This window comes from Carassius gibelio, chromosome A5, assembly GCF_023724105.1.
Source record: "Carassius gibelio isolate Cgi1373 ecotype wild population from Czech Republic chromosome A5, carGib1.2-hapl.c, whole genome shotgun sequence".
NCBI classification, from domain to species: Eukaryota; Metazoa; Chordata; class Actinopteri; order Cypriniformes; family Cyprinidae; genus Carassius; species Carassius gibelio.
The window spans coordinates 35,930,888-35,947,880 of NC_068375.1; the positions used below are offsets into that span (position 1 = coordinate 35,930,888).

At 36.0% G+C, this 16,993-nt stretch overlaps 1 long non-coding RNA gene across 1 annotated transcript; it reads right to left on the bottom strand.

The window, feature by feature from the left end:
- Positions 1-11,514: 11,514 nt before the first annotated feature.
- LOC127988135 (uncharacterized) lies at positions 11,515-15,097 on the bottom strand. Its single transcript, XR_008161512.1, has 4 exons — positions 14,967-15,097; positions 12,911-13,023; positions 11,915-12,026; positions 11,515-11,794 (listed from the first exon to the last, which is right to left on the bottom strand). It is a non-coding gene; the product is annotated as an uncharacterized LOC127988135 (long non-coding RNA).
- Positions 15,098-16,993: the final 1,896 nt, after the last annotated feature.

Below are 16,993 nucleotides of genomic sequence, written 5' to 3' on the forward strand. Positions count from 1 at the left end.
TCCTACCTTTTCCCACTTTCTTTTGTATTGCATATAAATGTCTACCTTTACTCTCATTATCCCAATATTGTTGCCACTTTTTAATCATTTCCTCCTTTATTACTGATTTGATTTCTTTTAAACTATGTGATAACTCAATTTCTACCCTATCTTCATCTACTACTTGTTTGGCTAAATTATCTGCTTCCTCATTGCCTTTAATTCCCACATGAGCTGGGACCCACATAAACTGTACTTCTATTTTAATTTGTTTCAACTCAAAGAGATTTTGAAGAATTTCCATGATTAAATCTGGCCTTGATTCAGATTTTTGATTATAGATACTAACTATTGCTGAATAAGAATCTGAACATATGACTGCATTTTTTATTTTCCTTTCCTTAATTATTTGTACTCCTAGCAAAATAGCCATCAACTCACCTGTATATATTGACAACTGGTCACTAATTCTAGCTTTTTTCTTCACCATTAACTTTGGCACATTGACTGCCACTCCTACTCTCCTTCCTTTTTTGGAAGCATCTGTGTAAATCTGTATACTATCTCCATATGTTATTCTTAAATACTCATTTGCTCTCATTACTTCCATCCCATTATTTCCTTCACTCTGTCTTATCTCCAGTAATGTTAAATCTACTACTGGCTGAGGAATAATCCATATAGGAGTATTCGGATATATTACTCTTGGTACACATCTATAATTGTTTATCCCCATCTCCTTAATATCTTCTTCTACCACCCACCCAAAACTCTTATGTTTCTTCATTCCTTGTTCCCAACTTTTTCCTAATATTTTCCTTGTTGGATGTACCTCATTCTGACTATTTAGATTTGTCCAATACACAGCCATTAACTGTTTTCTTCTAATATTAAGCGGCATTTCATTTATCTCTACTTGCATTGCTGCTATAGGTGTTGTTGGATATGCTCCACAGCAAATTCTCATCGCCTGTGCTTGAATTCTATCCAATTTCTCTAACTGTGATTTTGCCGCCAACCCATATGCTATACTTCCATAATCTAGTACAGATCTTATCATTGCTATATATACTGTTTGAAGCGCCCCTCTATCTGCTCCCCACTCTTGTCCTGCCATACATTTCATTATATTTAACACTCTTTTACACCTATTCACTATCTTATCAATATGTTCATTCCATGTAAGTCTAGTATCTAGCCACATTCCCAAGAATCTAACTGATGTTACTCGAGCCATTTCCCTGTTATATATCCTTAACTTCCATTCATTATCTACTTTCTTGTTGGAAAATATAATAACTTGTGACTTCTCCACTGATAACTTAAATCCCCACTTATATGACCATTTAACTACCTCATCCACCGCCTTCTGCATTTTCCCCATAATGAATTTATTGTTTCTCCCTCTAAACCACACAGCTCCATCATCTGCAAACAGTGATCTACCAACACTCCTATCCACCTTACTAAATATATCATTTATCATTACTAAAAAAAGTACTGGACTTATTACACTTCCCTGAGGAGTACCATTTTCTATTATTCCTTGAGATGATATAGCATCTCCTACTCTCACCCTTATTACTCTTTGCTTAAGAAAGTCATTAATCCAATTAAACATTCTTCCCCCTACCCCCATCTCTTCCAACTTAATCATCAGACCCTCCCTCCATAACATATCATAGGCTTTTTCAATATCAAGAAACACAGCAACTACTGATTCTTTATTTGACAGAGCTTTCTTTATTTCCGCTTCCAAACACATAACCGGATCCATAGTTCCTCTTCCTACCCTAAATCCACTTTGAAAAGGTGTTAATTTTCCTTCTTTTTCCAAAAAATATACTAATCTATCCGTTATCATTCTCTCCATCACTTTCCCTACATGAGATGTAAGGGCTATTGGCCTATAGCTAGCCGGCTTATTTGGATCCTTCCCTGGTTTCTTTATTGGCAATATCAATGCTTCTTTCCAACTATGCGGTAGCACCCCCATTTCCCACACTTTATTATAGAACTCCAACATTACTCTCAATGATTCCTCACTTAACTGCTTGATCATATAATAGCTGATTTCATCTTGCCCCGGAGTAGTTTCTCTCATTCTCCTCAGCGCTCGTTTTAGTTCCGTCATTCCAAACGGGACATCCATTATATTATCTCCATCCTGTCTCTTTCCCAATAGATGAGGATGCTCTCGTAGTACTTCCTCCCTTTCCCTCTTAAACTCTTCAGTCAGATTTTCCGTACTGTTTACTTTTATAAATGTATTACAAAACAGTTCTGCTTTATCACAGTTTTCTATTGCTATAACTTCCCCTTCATTTAAAACAGGATATTCCATATCCTTCCTTATTCCATTCATCCTTCTGATCATACTCCATACTTCTCCTATTGATGTACTTCTCCCTATTCTATCACAGAAATCTCTCCAATGTTGTCTTTTTGCCCTTCTTACCACCTCTCTTACTTTTGCTTGTTCTCTCTTATATTCAATTAAATCTGTATAATTATGCAATCTTCTTACCTTCTTGTATGCTCTCCTTTTCCTTCTAATAGCTTCATCACACTCCTTATTCCACCATGGTACCATTTTTGTCTTTCTTCTTCCTTTACTCTTAGGAATATTACTTACTGCTGCATTTTTCATAACTCCTATAATTTTCTCACTTATAGCTTCTATGTCATCTACACTTCTTACTTCATTTATGTCTATACCCTCCTCCACCATTTTCACATATTCAGTCCAGTTAGCTTTTTCATAATTCCATCTCCCTTCTCTTCTCTCACTTCTTTTTACACAATTATTCATATTGACACTCATTTCAATCAAAACAGGAAAGTGGTCACTACCTATAGTACATTTCCTTAATACCTTCCAGTTAATTTTACCCCCTAACCTACTTTTTACAAGGGTTAAATCCAACACCGCTTCTTGACCTGTTCTCATGTCTATTCGTGTACCTCCCCTATCATTCATACAGATCAGATTCATCTCATCCATCAATTCTTCAACCACCTTCCCATTTCTGTCAGTTACACTTCCTCCCCACATACTACTATGGGCATTGAAATCCCCACACCATATCACCCTCTCTCTACTTTGCCCTTCTATCTTTAACATATCTTCCAATGTCATTTGTCTACATGGATTATAAAAATTTATTATTACAACACTCTTATCATCCTTCCATACCTCCACCACTACATATTCCATTTCTCTTCCTTTCCCCACCATTCTATACTGCATTTCAGACTTAATGAAAGTAACACACCCACCACCATTTCCCTCTTCCCGATCTCTTCTCACAGAAACATACCCTTTAATTACAAAATCTAATTTAGGTTTCAGCCAAGACTCTTGTACACATATCACATCTGGCTTTTCCTCCATCTTATTTAGATAACCCTTAAACTCCAATCCATTAGCCACCAAACTCCTAGCATTCCATTGTAAAATTACTAACATCAAGATTGTTGTCCATCCCATGATTCTTGACTAGGCTGTATTTCTAAAGTTAGACCATCTCTAACCATTTCCCATGTTAGCCCTTTGATATCCAGGAACCTATCTGCTGCTCTCACTATTATCTGTATCTTTTCTGTTCTTCTTTCAGTCTGCGCTGAACAATTTATTACCTCTGCCATGAATAACACAAAACTTTTTTTACTAACTATCATTGTGTCATCCGATTTTTTGCTTTCCTTTTCTTCATTTCTGGTTCGATCTTTCCACAACTCCTTCTCCTCACTTTCTTTCTTTTTCCTTGAGTCCACCTTTTTAACTGCTTCCGCATATGACAGCTTATTTCCATCTCTTTCCTTCTGAATTTCTACTGCTCTCTTTCTCACTTCACACCCTCCATATGCCACATTATGGGCTCCTCCACAATTACAACATTTTGCTTCCACATCTCTTCCACATTTTCCGTACTCATGTTCTTCCCCACAATGTGCACATCTCTTTTTGGCTCTGCATACACTTGCAATATGACCATATCTCTGGCAGTTATAGCATCTCATCGGAGCACGCACATATTCTCTCACCCGAAAGCAAACATATCCAATCATCACTTTACTTGGTAGCACTCCACCACTTTCAAAACGCAACATTACAGAAAGACTTTCCTCCTTATTCCCTTCTCTATTCATTTGCAGTCGTTTTGCTTCAATTACATTTCCTCCTTTAATATTTCTCTTCAACTCTATCATAGTGACCTCCAATGCTACCCCTGTAATTACTCCACATAACCATGATTTTCCACCTGTTTGATTACAACTTGAAATCACTTGTTTACACACAACCTTCATTTTCATCACCTTATCCCTCTGCTCCTCATTATCACAAATCACCAACAATGCTCCATCCTGAAGTATTCTTGCACCTCTAATCTCTCCTAACTGTTTCCTCAACTCATTTGTTAACTCAATTGGGTTTACCCCTTTTACTCCTTGTCCCTCTTTAAATCTAACAATCATTTTTATTTCCTCTCTCCTTTCACTTGTCACTTCCCTTTCGCTATCCTCATCTGTACCTATTGAATCCCCTTCATTATCTTTCTTCCTCTTATTATTTGCTTTTTCAACACTTTTTATTCTCCCTCCTTCCACTTGTGTCCAACCCATCTCATCATTTTCGTCTTCAATCTCTGATTCATCAATTCTAGATCTTGTTTCTGATCCAACCTCCTCTTTTTTCTTTTTCCTCGATTTCCCCATCGTACTCTTCTTATATCAACAACTTTTATACTTACTAAAATACAGTATACGTTATTTCAAAAAACTCACGACGGTTTCCAGCACGCCACCTTTCAAACACTTCCGGTCGTCGTGCTAACTCACAAGACTTTTCCGCATGGTCTTAGAGTCAGTCCTTCTCACCTGTTCCTGTTTCTCCTGGCATTATATACTCTCTCCACGCCAATTACTGAAACAAGAGACAGGTGTTGGTTATTTCGTTTAACCCACTCACTCACCGTTCATCTCCTGTCTTTCTCTCCCGCTGCAGACTTCGCTAAACCACGCCCACCTTGCCACAATCAGGTACAAAAAAAGCTCTTTTAATGTAGCCATTGCAGGTTAGCAATTATTGCAGTGTAATTCTATGAGGAATAATGAAAAAAAAGTGATATTATAACCTTTACATTAACTAGTCAACAAAATGATCTACAGCTGCCTGAGCCCAAATAAATGAATAACATTTTATGTATAGTAATTATAGTTGCCGCCAGATTTTTAAGCACATGACAGTCTGTTAAAAAAGTTAGATCAGTTTCTAAAATCAAATAAAAAAAATGAATTCTACTTTGCCAGCCATCCAATTAAATAAGCTCTGTGTGTTACTTTTTTGCAGGTTACATCATGGCGCGCTCTGTATTATTACCCATCTTGCACATCATTATGTTATGACACAACATAGTTATCTGTGAGATAATTGGTACCACAGCTCACTGTTAATTTAGTTTGAGAAAAAGACACACACATCTTTGCAAAGCTGTTTCTGGTTCAGATATCAGTTAAAGGAATTGATCAAACAAAAATGAAAATTAAAACTATTTATTTATTTAATTATTTTTTTGTGCTACATTCAAAGTCTTCTGAAGACATCTCGGATTGAAGAAGAGGCTAAACATTTTTAAACCAACACTGGAGTTTAGTGGCTTTTAGTTTGTTTTAGATTTGCATTCTTCTATATGCTTGTGTCCTAACCCTAACTTTTAAGGCATATATTGATAAATGATGATTTTTTTTTTTTTTTTTTTGTCTAGGCTTAGTTGTGTTTATGGGGTGCAGTCTAACGTGTTTATACTTTTTATTTTTATTTTTGTTTTGTTTTTACGCATTACATTTCACATAATTTACCTTTATTCCACACTGATGTCCCTTCTCTGAGAAAAGGCTCAATTTGTTTCCTGTTATTATGTAGCCCCTCCCACAGAAATATGTGATGGGCTGAGATTGGTCAGCAGGCTCAGTGTGTTAAACCGCCTCGAGCATGAACATCCCGCCCTTCAAGCTCAGAATGTGCTCCGGTTGTATTGTAAACAATGTTGTCCTTTATAATGTTTATCAATTTGAGCCCTATTGAGACGCAGAGAATATTAATGAAGAGGATCGAACAGAATCTGTGCAAGCATGGCTCTTAATGGGATTTTTGTTTGTTGCTGTCTCATACTTTTAGATGCACTGTTGTTTGTAAATGCTTCTGCTTCTGTTAGTTTTTAATATACTATTTTATTCTGATTAAAGCTTTAATGCAGCACAGCAACCCTACATGTATAAAGCTTCTCATTGCTATGTGAAAATAAGTGTATAAATGGAACTATTTGTTGGTGTTGATCTGACAATCTGAGAGAGAGAGAGAGAGAGAGAGAACAGGGTGAAGGGAGGGATAGGATTGAGAATAGCTGCTTTAGAACATTGGTTTTGAAACTTGTGAATCAATTAGAATCATTAGAAATCAGAATTGTGATTGATAATGTATATGAACAGGCTTACGTGCACCCCTAGTTTTCTCTTCCTCTTCTCTAAAGCAGCAGAACATGGCCTTGCTCCCTTTGTTGTGTGTCCCCGGGGGCGGCGTTTATCTGGGTGACGTAACGGACCCGGGAAGACACTCGTTGTAGTCCCTTACCAGCCGTTTTTGTAGGTTTAGAACTGACAGAATTTTAAAGGATTTCTCTGTGTGCATTGAACTTTAAGAGCTGCAACTTTGCAGATATTGTTTATGCTCAAACAGCAACATTATAAACTAACATTAAAAAAAGTTACATCGCAACCACCTCTTTAAGATTCCTTGTTACATCTCAGCTTCCAAAAATAAGCTCTTTTCTTCACTGAAAATAAGAAACATTTGTGATCAAGACCAGTCTTAAGGCGCTGGGGTAGATTTTTAGCAATATCCAAAAAAAAACCATTATATTGGTCAAAATTATCGATTTTTCTTTTATGCCAAAATTATTAGGATATTAAGTAAAGATCATGTTCCATGAAGGATTTTTGGAAATTCCCTACTGTAAATATATTAAAACTTGATTTTTTTATTAGTAATATGCATTGCTAAGAACTTCATTTGGACAACTTTAAAGGGGGTTGTGACGAGTGGGGCGGGGCCGAGAGACTTGGGAACAAGGAGTGAGGCCTGGGCTGCGTTCAGCCCCGACAAAACGTTGCACAACGTTTTTTAAACAGAAACGGTGATGCATTGAACACACTGTTCTGATGCAAGTGTTGCAACTATGGCAGCAGAGAAGGCCATTATTTGTGTTCTTTGTGAAGAATTTTCGGAGCCATCTATTTAGCCTCACATACTGACTTTATTTGTAGTTCAAACAGTTTTAATACCCTGTATTTTCTTTCTCATTTGTAGGAAAAGCACTTAATTACCATTGTTTATTTCTATACCAAATGTCATACACTTGCAAAGAAGCTAAAAATATAAACAACTACATCATTATGTTGATATCCTATATTTTTACAATAAAACTTACGACAAACATGTCTTCTAACATCCTCAGTTGTTGCGTATACCGAGCTGCAACGAACACATTTTTACGTTATTTTCCTTGAAGACATTGTGCCAGTTCACTTTAATACCGCGTGCTTTATATACATGTTGCTGCTGATTGGACTGCAGTTCTGACACACCCACCAAACAAGAGAAAACGCATCTCAAACCCCGTTGCACACCGGTGCACGCCGTTTCCAGGAAACGTGACGTTCAGAACGGAAACCGTAGCAAAACGTTGCGCAACGTTTTGAACTTGAACATGCCCCTGGTGTAGTGATTGGAGATGAGCTGCACCTGCCTCCCACCACCTGTCTCGAGTCCCACATAGGAGATGGAAGGATATAAAACTGGAGCAACGACCGTGAAGGACGAGAGAGGACCAGGCCTGGGCCATATTTTATGTTTGCTTTTTATTTTGTGCGCACCAGTCGTCCGTGAGGGGCTGGTGCGCTGTTTTGTGTTTATTTTGAATTATTAAAATTTCATTTTGATTGTGCGCCGGTTCCCGCCTCCTTCCCGATGAGTATGGAGTTTTAATAGTATTACAGGGATTTTCTCAATATCTCTTTTTTGTACACTCAGATTCCAGATTTTCAAATAGACATATCTCAGCCAAACCACACATCAATGGAAAGTTAATTTATTCAGCTATTATTTTTACTTCTTATACTTATTTTTAGAAATTAAAAATAAAATATTGTGCAATGTTGTGTAACATCTTGTATTAGCACCATGAAGAAGCTGTTAGATTGCCATTGTTTTTTAGACATCATTTCTTTATTTTAAGGTTTTGCATTTAGATATACATCTAGACATTATAAAAGACTACATTTTGTCAAGGTTTAGATAATTTTGGTTAAGTGTCTATTTTGGATATTCTACAGAGTCGACCCTTGATTGCTGCACACTTTTTTCTGACCAGTGGCTGATTTGTAGTTTGTACCACCAAAAGATAGATTAGCCTACCTTAGTTTTCAAATTTTACGTATTTCCCATTAATTTCCTATGTCTGTCATTTTTGACCGCAAAGAAGTCAAGTGTGACTATTTTTTTATTCTTATTTTAACATACACAAATTATGTCCATGATTTTCTTGTGTTCATATTGCAAATGTTGCAAATTTTTTCGTTCAAATAATACCAATGAGGGCAAGAGGGTTAAGACTGGTTTTGTGGTCCAGGGTCACATTTCTTTAGCATCAATTCAGCATATTAGAATGATTTCTGAAGCATCATGTGACACTGAAGATGATGCTGAAAATTCAGCTTTGCATCACAGGAATAGATGCATTAAATACTAAAATTACTCTTTACATTATTTATACAGCCTTAGTGACAATAAGAGGCATTATTCCCATACTATATTAAAGTAATTTTCTATTCAGCAGAAGAAAGTAAGTCATACAGGTTTGAAACAACTCGAGGGTGAGTAAATGACGACAAAATATTTTGTGGAGCTATCCTCTATAAGCTGAAGATTCACCATATAAAGTACTACACTACACAGGATGTTATATGGTTCAATATCTAATATGGTTATATGGTGTGTCTGTGTGTGGGAGGGGAAACTGTCACATCTCGGCAGCCTATGGCAGGGATGTGACAGGCTGACAGTGACAGGAGCACTACAAGTTCAGCAGAAGTTAGAAATGCTGCCAGTGTGCAATGGATGTGTGCTGCTGTCACTCTGCATACACACTGGTCTCCAGTATAAAACTTGCCTAAGAAAAGGAACATCGGCTATGTTCAAAAGTACTCAAAATGACTTGAAGGTTCAATACTGTTAAAAAAAAAAAAAAAAGATGATTTTGCTATACAGTGCCACAAAATGTCCACTGCATTGTGTTCAAATAACTTTGATATTCTTTGGCTCCGTTTTGAAGAATTAAAGGGATAGTTTACCCAAAAATGAAAATTCCATCATCAGAAGGATATAGGTAACCAAAGAGTTGACTGACAGCCAATAAGTTCCACAGAATACTATTCAACTGTTTGGTTACCTACATTCTTCAAAATATCTTCTTTTGTGCTCAACAAATTCATTGATGAGTAAATGATGACATAATATTCATTTGTGGAGGTAAACTATCCCTTAAAATGCCTGTTCACACTAAGGACAATAACTATAATAATAATAATAATAATAATAATTATAATGATGAAAAAAAACTGCAGCATGCCCTTAAAGTGAACAGAATGTTATGTGTTTGTGTGTATGCTAATGCAGTTACAGTTAGAGTTATTGTAATTATTATATCATTCTTGGTGTGCACGGGTCTTTATTAAACTAGAGTATTCTGGGAAATTAAGTGTTCTCCCACCATGGTTCATAAAAGTAAGGTTAATTTGTTAAAATATAAACTAATTAAAGACTAATTTATATGCTTTCTAATGTTTCTAAACATTTGATTATTAATATCTAATGTTTCATTAAACACCCCATATAGCAAGCATGCATTAAATTGATAAAAAAAAGTGATGTAAAAGTAATTTAAATATATATATATTTATCTGTTTCAGATACATGCTGTTCTGTTGAACCATCTTAATTGCAGAATCCTGAAAATAAGATTTTATTACGAAATTATAAAGCAGCACAACTGATTTTGAACACTGATAATAATCAGAAGTCTTTCTTGAGCAGCAAATCTGTACATTAGAATGATTTCTGAAGTAACATGTGACACTGAAGACTGGAGTATTGATGTCGAAAATAAAGACAAAACATATTTGTATCATTCACAAAGAAACAACAACAACAAAAAATCTAGAATTTAAATGCCATTCTTAATTCTGAAAATTTCTGAGCTGTATTTTACTCTCTCCCTTAGACACTGTCTCGTTGATAATTTGAACCGATTAAAAACATTTGAATAATTGAGCATGTTCATCCCCATTGGGTTTTACCCAGGGTCTTTCTCAGCTCACTGAGTTTCATGTTTAGTCTGCTTACTACATATGACTTGCTCCCATTTCAATTGGGCCCATACTGATAGAGGTCTATTTCTGTTTTGAATTTATAATTAAGCTCTCATGATTTCACGTGCTGTGATAAACATTTATGTCAGCCAAGAAGCTGACAATATTACTCTTGCTGTATTTATTAGACGTGCCATCTGTATCTAACTCCCAAAAACTGAACGAATATGAAAAGCCGACAATGACCTTTCAAGCTTTCACAGTACTTTCAATACAATGTGTGTTTACAACTTCACATTTCAAATAATTTAAGAAATTGAAACCCCAACAAGATATCAAGGACACCTAGCCAACACCCATCATCATTCAGATTTAAACCCTATTTAATAAAAATAATAATAATAATAATAATAATGCAACATTAATGGATGGACTGGTTGGAAATTGGATGTGAGGTCTAGTAAATCTAAAATATGTTCTAGTACGTACACAAAGGAATCCTTCAGAAGACTGACATTCTAGTTCAAGGAGAACAGGCTAATAGATGGTAGGTAAGAACTGCTTTGAAAGCAAGGTACTCACGAAAACAGGAAATGGAGCTATCCTTGAGAAAAATTGCTAAAGAACACTGTTGATTGGGCGGCGCATCGAAAACTGCGTGAGGCCTTTGATCGAGCAATGCAAAGAACATCAAGTAGAAATAAATGCAAGGAGTATTGGGTTGTTTTCCTATATCAAAGAATTCTCCCCTGGGATAGTGAAATGTCATGAAATTTAGTTTTGGATGTGCGGATCACCACCAACTTCAGAATGCCTGAATAAAAGAGGCACTTGGTTTTTGTGCAGTGAAGCGTAGAAATGAACTGCCTTAAAAAACATATCACCATCTCCCTTCTCCCTAACTGAATAAATATTCTCAGAGCTGCAAAATAACAATGTCAAGACACCCCATATTTTTTTATTATTTTCTGCAAAGCAAATCCTGGATTTTTTTTTTTTCTCAAATTGTACAGCGGCGTCTAGACATTGTGTTCTGAGCTGTGCTGCCAGGGAAAATAGTTGAATAAATTCCAAACGTGGAAGAATTTTAATGAGCACAGAGCTGTGTAATGTTGATATTAATGTTGGACTTCACCCATAGTCATGCAACAGACAATCTGACAATCAGTTTTTTTTATGCTGAAAATTGATTTGTTTAACCAGGTATGGTTAGAATCAGAGTCTTCCGTGTCAGATAACCTCTGTAAAAATTAAAATTTCACTACACACACACACACGGCAGGATCTGATTTTGCATAATGAAAGTGAGCCACTGACATGAGGAAAGATGGGATTCTGGTAATTCAACCTTTGTTCCTGCATTTCCAGGCCATCTGTCATCCAAATTCTGCTTAAAAGGAATTTAATTTCCATTAATTCGGTGCTAATCAAGATGGTGGTCCGACAAAGCCAACAAAACTTCAGAGAACTGTTCACCCAAAAATGATTTGTGTCATTATTTACACACCCTCATGTTGTTCCGAACTTTTATGACCTTCTTTTGTCCATGAAACACAAGGAGAACTTTTTATCTTTTATATTGTTCTTTCCATATGACAAGTGTCTGCATCTGAGAAACTCTAAAAAGGGCAAAAGAAAAAAGATAAAAGCACCAAACAATTAACCTATATAACTATGCACTGTATGATAAATCTTCTGAAGCATACAGAAAAAAAAGCAAGAAAATGAAATATGCATAACAAGAACAACATTGAGACATTCAGAATGAAAAGTATGGTATTTTTTGTGAAACTTCTTGATCAAGTCTTACTTGTTAAGCTAGATGAGTGAAAGTAACATGACATACAGCCAAGTATGGTGACACATACTCAGAATTCGTTCTCTGCATTTAACCCATCCAAAGTGCACACACACAGAGCAGTGAACACACACACTCTGTAAACACACACCCAGAGCAGTGGGCAGCCATTTATGCTGCGACACTCGGGGAGCAGATGGGGCTTCGGTGCCTTGCTCAGGGCCACCTAAGTCATGGTATTGCTGGGTCGAGACTCAAACCCACAACCTTAGGGTTAGAGTCATACTCTCTAACCACTAAAAATAACCCATACTCGGAATTGGTGCTCTGCATTTAACCCATCCAAGTGCACACACACAGCACTACCGTAAATATGTCCAAACTTATTTTTTGATTAGTAATATGCATTGCTTAGAATTCATTTGGACAACTTGAAAGGCGATTTTCCCAGTATCAACAAATATTGTCCGATCCCAATAAACCATGCATCAATTGAAAGCTTATTTATTTACCTTTCAGATGCATAAATCTCGATTTTGAAAAATGTAACAAAAGTAATCTAATCAAATCTATCAGTAGTGTATATCATTATATTGATTTTAAAAAATTCACCAAAAAGTGGGTACTTGAACAGATAGATCCAGTGCTGACATGTTTCCAACATGAATTGTTTCTAGTCTTCAGTATGCGTATCAGAGTACTTACTCTTGATGTGCAGAGTGCTGCTGCTGTGGTCTCACATTTTAACCCATCTGTACACTTCACAGGGATTGCTTACTCACCATACCGCTACAGGATCCTGCCCCTCATTCTCAACCCTACGAGGGATATGGTGAAAATCACATCAATTAGCAAAAATCCTCAGCTTTGTGCTTGCCGCCCCATGACACTGCTCGTTGGTTTAGCTGAGGAGGATGCATGTGTGCTCAGTGCTGGATAAGGTCATGGAGAGTAATCCTACTACTGAATTTAATTTTCAGCCTGCACTTTTAAATTAATTCATTTAACTCCAACCTCCTAATCACAGTGGAGGGCAGATCTGCATGCTAATTACACAGGATAAGAGTGCTGATAAGACCCCACCAATTCTAAAGGGAGCTTCAAGGAAATGGCCTGTGCCAATGGTTCTTGTAGTTCTTCTGATTGGATGGGCTAATCATAGGGACAGAGAAGAACCCAGAGTGCCATGTCGACTCCAGTCTCAACAGACGTCAAATCACTTGCATAATATGTCTTCTGCAGTTCAGAGAGGTTGTAACATGGAAAACAGGATTGTCTTTGCCCTTTTGAAGTTAAAGTGTTCAATGTAGTAAGTAGAAATATGGGTCATTTACGATCACATCCTTGAGTGCATTTACATATTTTATTAAGTGCAATATATATATATATATATATATATATATATATATATATATATATATATATATATATATATATATATATATATATATATATATATATTATATATATATATATATATAAAATATTATCAAGGAAAATACATATTGAATTATACAGATAAATACAAATAAAAATAAAAAATGGTTTTCAATTCCGAATTTTAGTGCCACAACAACATTTTAATTTAAATTTCAGTTATAAGTGTTTTTCAGGATTATCTTTAAGTGAACATTAGTTGATGGCAAAGGTCAGCTAAATGAGAAAATATGTGAAATGAACATTCCAAGTTGATATTACTATTACTGAACTATAATGATATATAAAAATAAAAACATAGTTTGGAAAAGTTCAAAAGTAACTCGTTGCATATACATTTTTATTACAGTGTTAATTCAAGTTTTGCATCACATTTCTTTTAAAAATCTGATTACATAACACATGTGACTCCCACTGGTTATGTATTTAAAAAGTGTCTCATTGAGGTTTATGAATGTATTTTCCATATTCTGTGTTTACATGCAGTATCAAGTCACTAATAAAGCCTCAAAGTGCTTCATAATCTGATATCCACACTGACCACAGAGAGAGCCATACGAGTAAAACGAATTAATAAAATCTTGCTTTTCAGACATAGGTTTTGTTTGCCAGACAGTTATTGAGTAAGCTCATCAGCATTCCCGCTGTGTGGACACTCACCCGGGTCAAATTAGCATTTTGCAGGTGGAGATGGCTTTAGCTCTGAGCCGGAGCAGTGCCATGACACATTGATGTGCTTTGTTGTTACCCTGAATGGCTTTATCTGGCAGCGCTGCTAACAGGTGGTGATTGTAGCCGGTGAGCAAGCGAGTGTTTTAAGCTTATGTATTTAATGTAACTCCCTGCATTTTGAATGATTGCAGAAGCGATGTGCATTGTTTATCTGGCCAGGGGGGAAAATAACAATGCTTCATTTTTGAATGCCTTCTGGCAGAGGGATTCTTCGAAATCAAAGCCATAAACAAAGAATTGATGTATGAGTTGAACATTGTCTATGATTCTCACATTGATATGTGACACAATATGGAGGGCTTTAGATCATATTCAAATATACCTCCCTTTTGGGCACACAGACAAGAAATCCTCCAGAATCAAGTGGAATGAATGAACAGGCTGAGATACAGATAATGAATTAAACCATCAAATGACAAATGAATTTCTTTTCTGACATAATTACAGCTGGCCTAGTGATATGAGAAAAGCCGGATCCTGAATGGTTTGATTGGATGGTGGATTCATTCATAAAGCAAACTAATTAGTACCACAAAACAAACACCTTAGAATTAAATTAAGGTAATTAAGGAAATTAAGTGCCAGTACTTACTTATGTGTGAACTGTCATTTCCCAGAGGGCACTGTCATTAAGTAAAAGGCTTTTACATTTTACAAAAGGAATGCAAAACTTAATGAAAACATAAAAATCTTTATCATTGTGTTTTGCACCATTGCTTTGGCAAAGTACCTGTCAATCGAATTAAAATCCAAATCATAATATAGGTTAGTGTGTTTGTCTAATTGCAAAAGGCTGTGATTTAATTAGGTAAGTTTAACTGGATCTCTAATGAGAAGTGTTTGTGCAGTTTTACTACCAAAATAAAAGTCCCGGGTTTTAACCCTTACAAGTGAGGAGATTAAGACAAAAGTATTGTAATATTACTAAAAAAAAAGTAAAATAGAACAATTAACAATATTCATTGTTTTACAGTGCAGATGAAATACAATATAAATATATTTGTCATAAAAATGATTATTATTTTAGATTATTATATTATTATATCCAAATGGTTTGGCTTCCTAAAAACAACTGTTAATGTGATACGGACTAAGAAACGAAAAATATCACAACCAAATATTTTTTTTTTTTTAACCTGTATGCTTGTTCCCCCGGGAACTGAACCCACAACCTTTTGCACTGCCAACACAATGCTCTACCACCTCAGGAACACAATGCATACATGTTCATGCTAATAGACAGCTTCCAAGGACATGACAAAATGATAACTCAACAAGTATTCAAATATTACAAGTAGTTATATTGTGATCAAATTTAAACATTGCTTATAATACTGTATCTGATATATTAAGAAAAATGATGGACATGAAAATGTACTGCCTCGTAGGAATGACTCAACATAACAGTTTGGCTCTCTCTCCGGAGTTTTGATTATTTTCGATTCAATGATAGACACTATTTTTTTCCCTTTGAACAAATTAGAGTAAAACAAATCTCCAGTTAGAGGCAGTGTGGCTTATGGGGATAAAAATCATAGTTGACTTCATCAAGCACAGTACCTGTCAACGCAGAATTATTAGAGCACATCAAATCCTGATTTAAATCTATTTCCCCACAAAATAACATGTAAATTAGCTTTGCCATGATAGGACATAAAACCCAAACAACTTCAGAAATGTCATGACTAAGGTTTTCCATATTCATGAATTAAGCGGATTATCATTGTACTCATAACACCCGATTCTGCAATGGTGGAAAAGACATTAAAAAACAACCCTCAGTGGGTGGATGAATGTCATCCTTATACCCTTGTCGGAACAAGCACAAAGCTCAATTATGGTTCATGCGCTTCTAAATCAACCTTTAGCTTGCACCTGTCCATTAAAAAGGAGTTCTGCACGTAGCTTATCTTGGTTGTGGCATGTTTTTAACTGAAATTCAGTCGACGTTGGCTCTTTACATAATTGCCCCATGGTAGAGATACATCTTGGGCAACAATGCAAACCTTTGAACCCATTTCATCAGAATTTTCCATTTCCTTTTTGATCTGATCTGTTGTCTATATGCATTGCCCACAATTGCTTCATATCGGCAAGCAGGGCCTAATTACCTTTGTATTTGGCATCTTGTGATGCCCCATCCATAATCCCACCTGACAGGAATACCTCAGAGTATATGCATCCTTGTATAAGAAGAAATTTGTGTATGCTCATTATACTAACACCGTAAATTATTGACTCCCTATTGCATGTACGGAAGACGGACAAGAGCGGAGGACAGACTGAGGGAGGAGAGATTTGATTTCTACCGCATTGCAGGTTTCTGGTCTCTTTCGTATTTGAATTCATCTTGAATTCACGCTGCATATTATCTGTCTCTCTAGTCCCTGAAGCCTGACTGCTGCGTTCGCCTGGATCCTTGTTAAAACAATGCTGGGAGAAGGAGAGGAGACCTTGCCATACTGAAGCAAACATCCACTACTCTGGATCAATATTTTATGTTACCTTGTTAAATGCTTGATAAGGTGTGCTTCTTAATTAAGACGTTGGAAATCTTGCTCAAGTGATATTTTTGTGTCTCTTCAGTTTACATCTTGATGAACATCATTTAGAAATTTC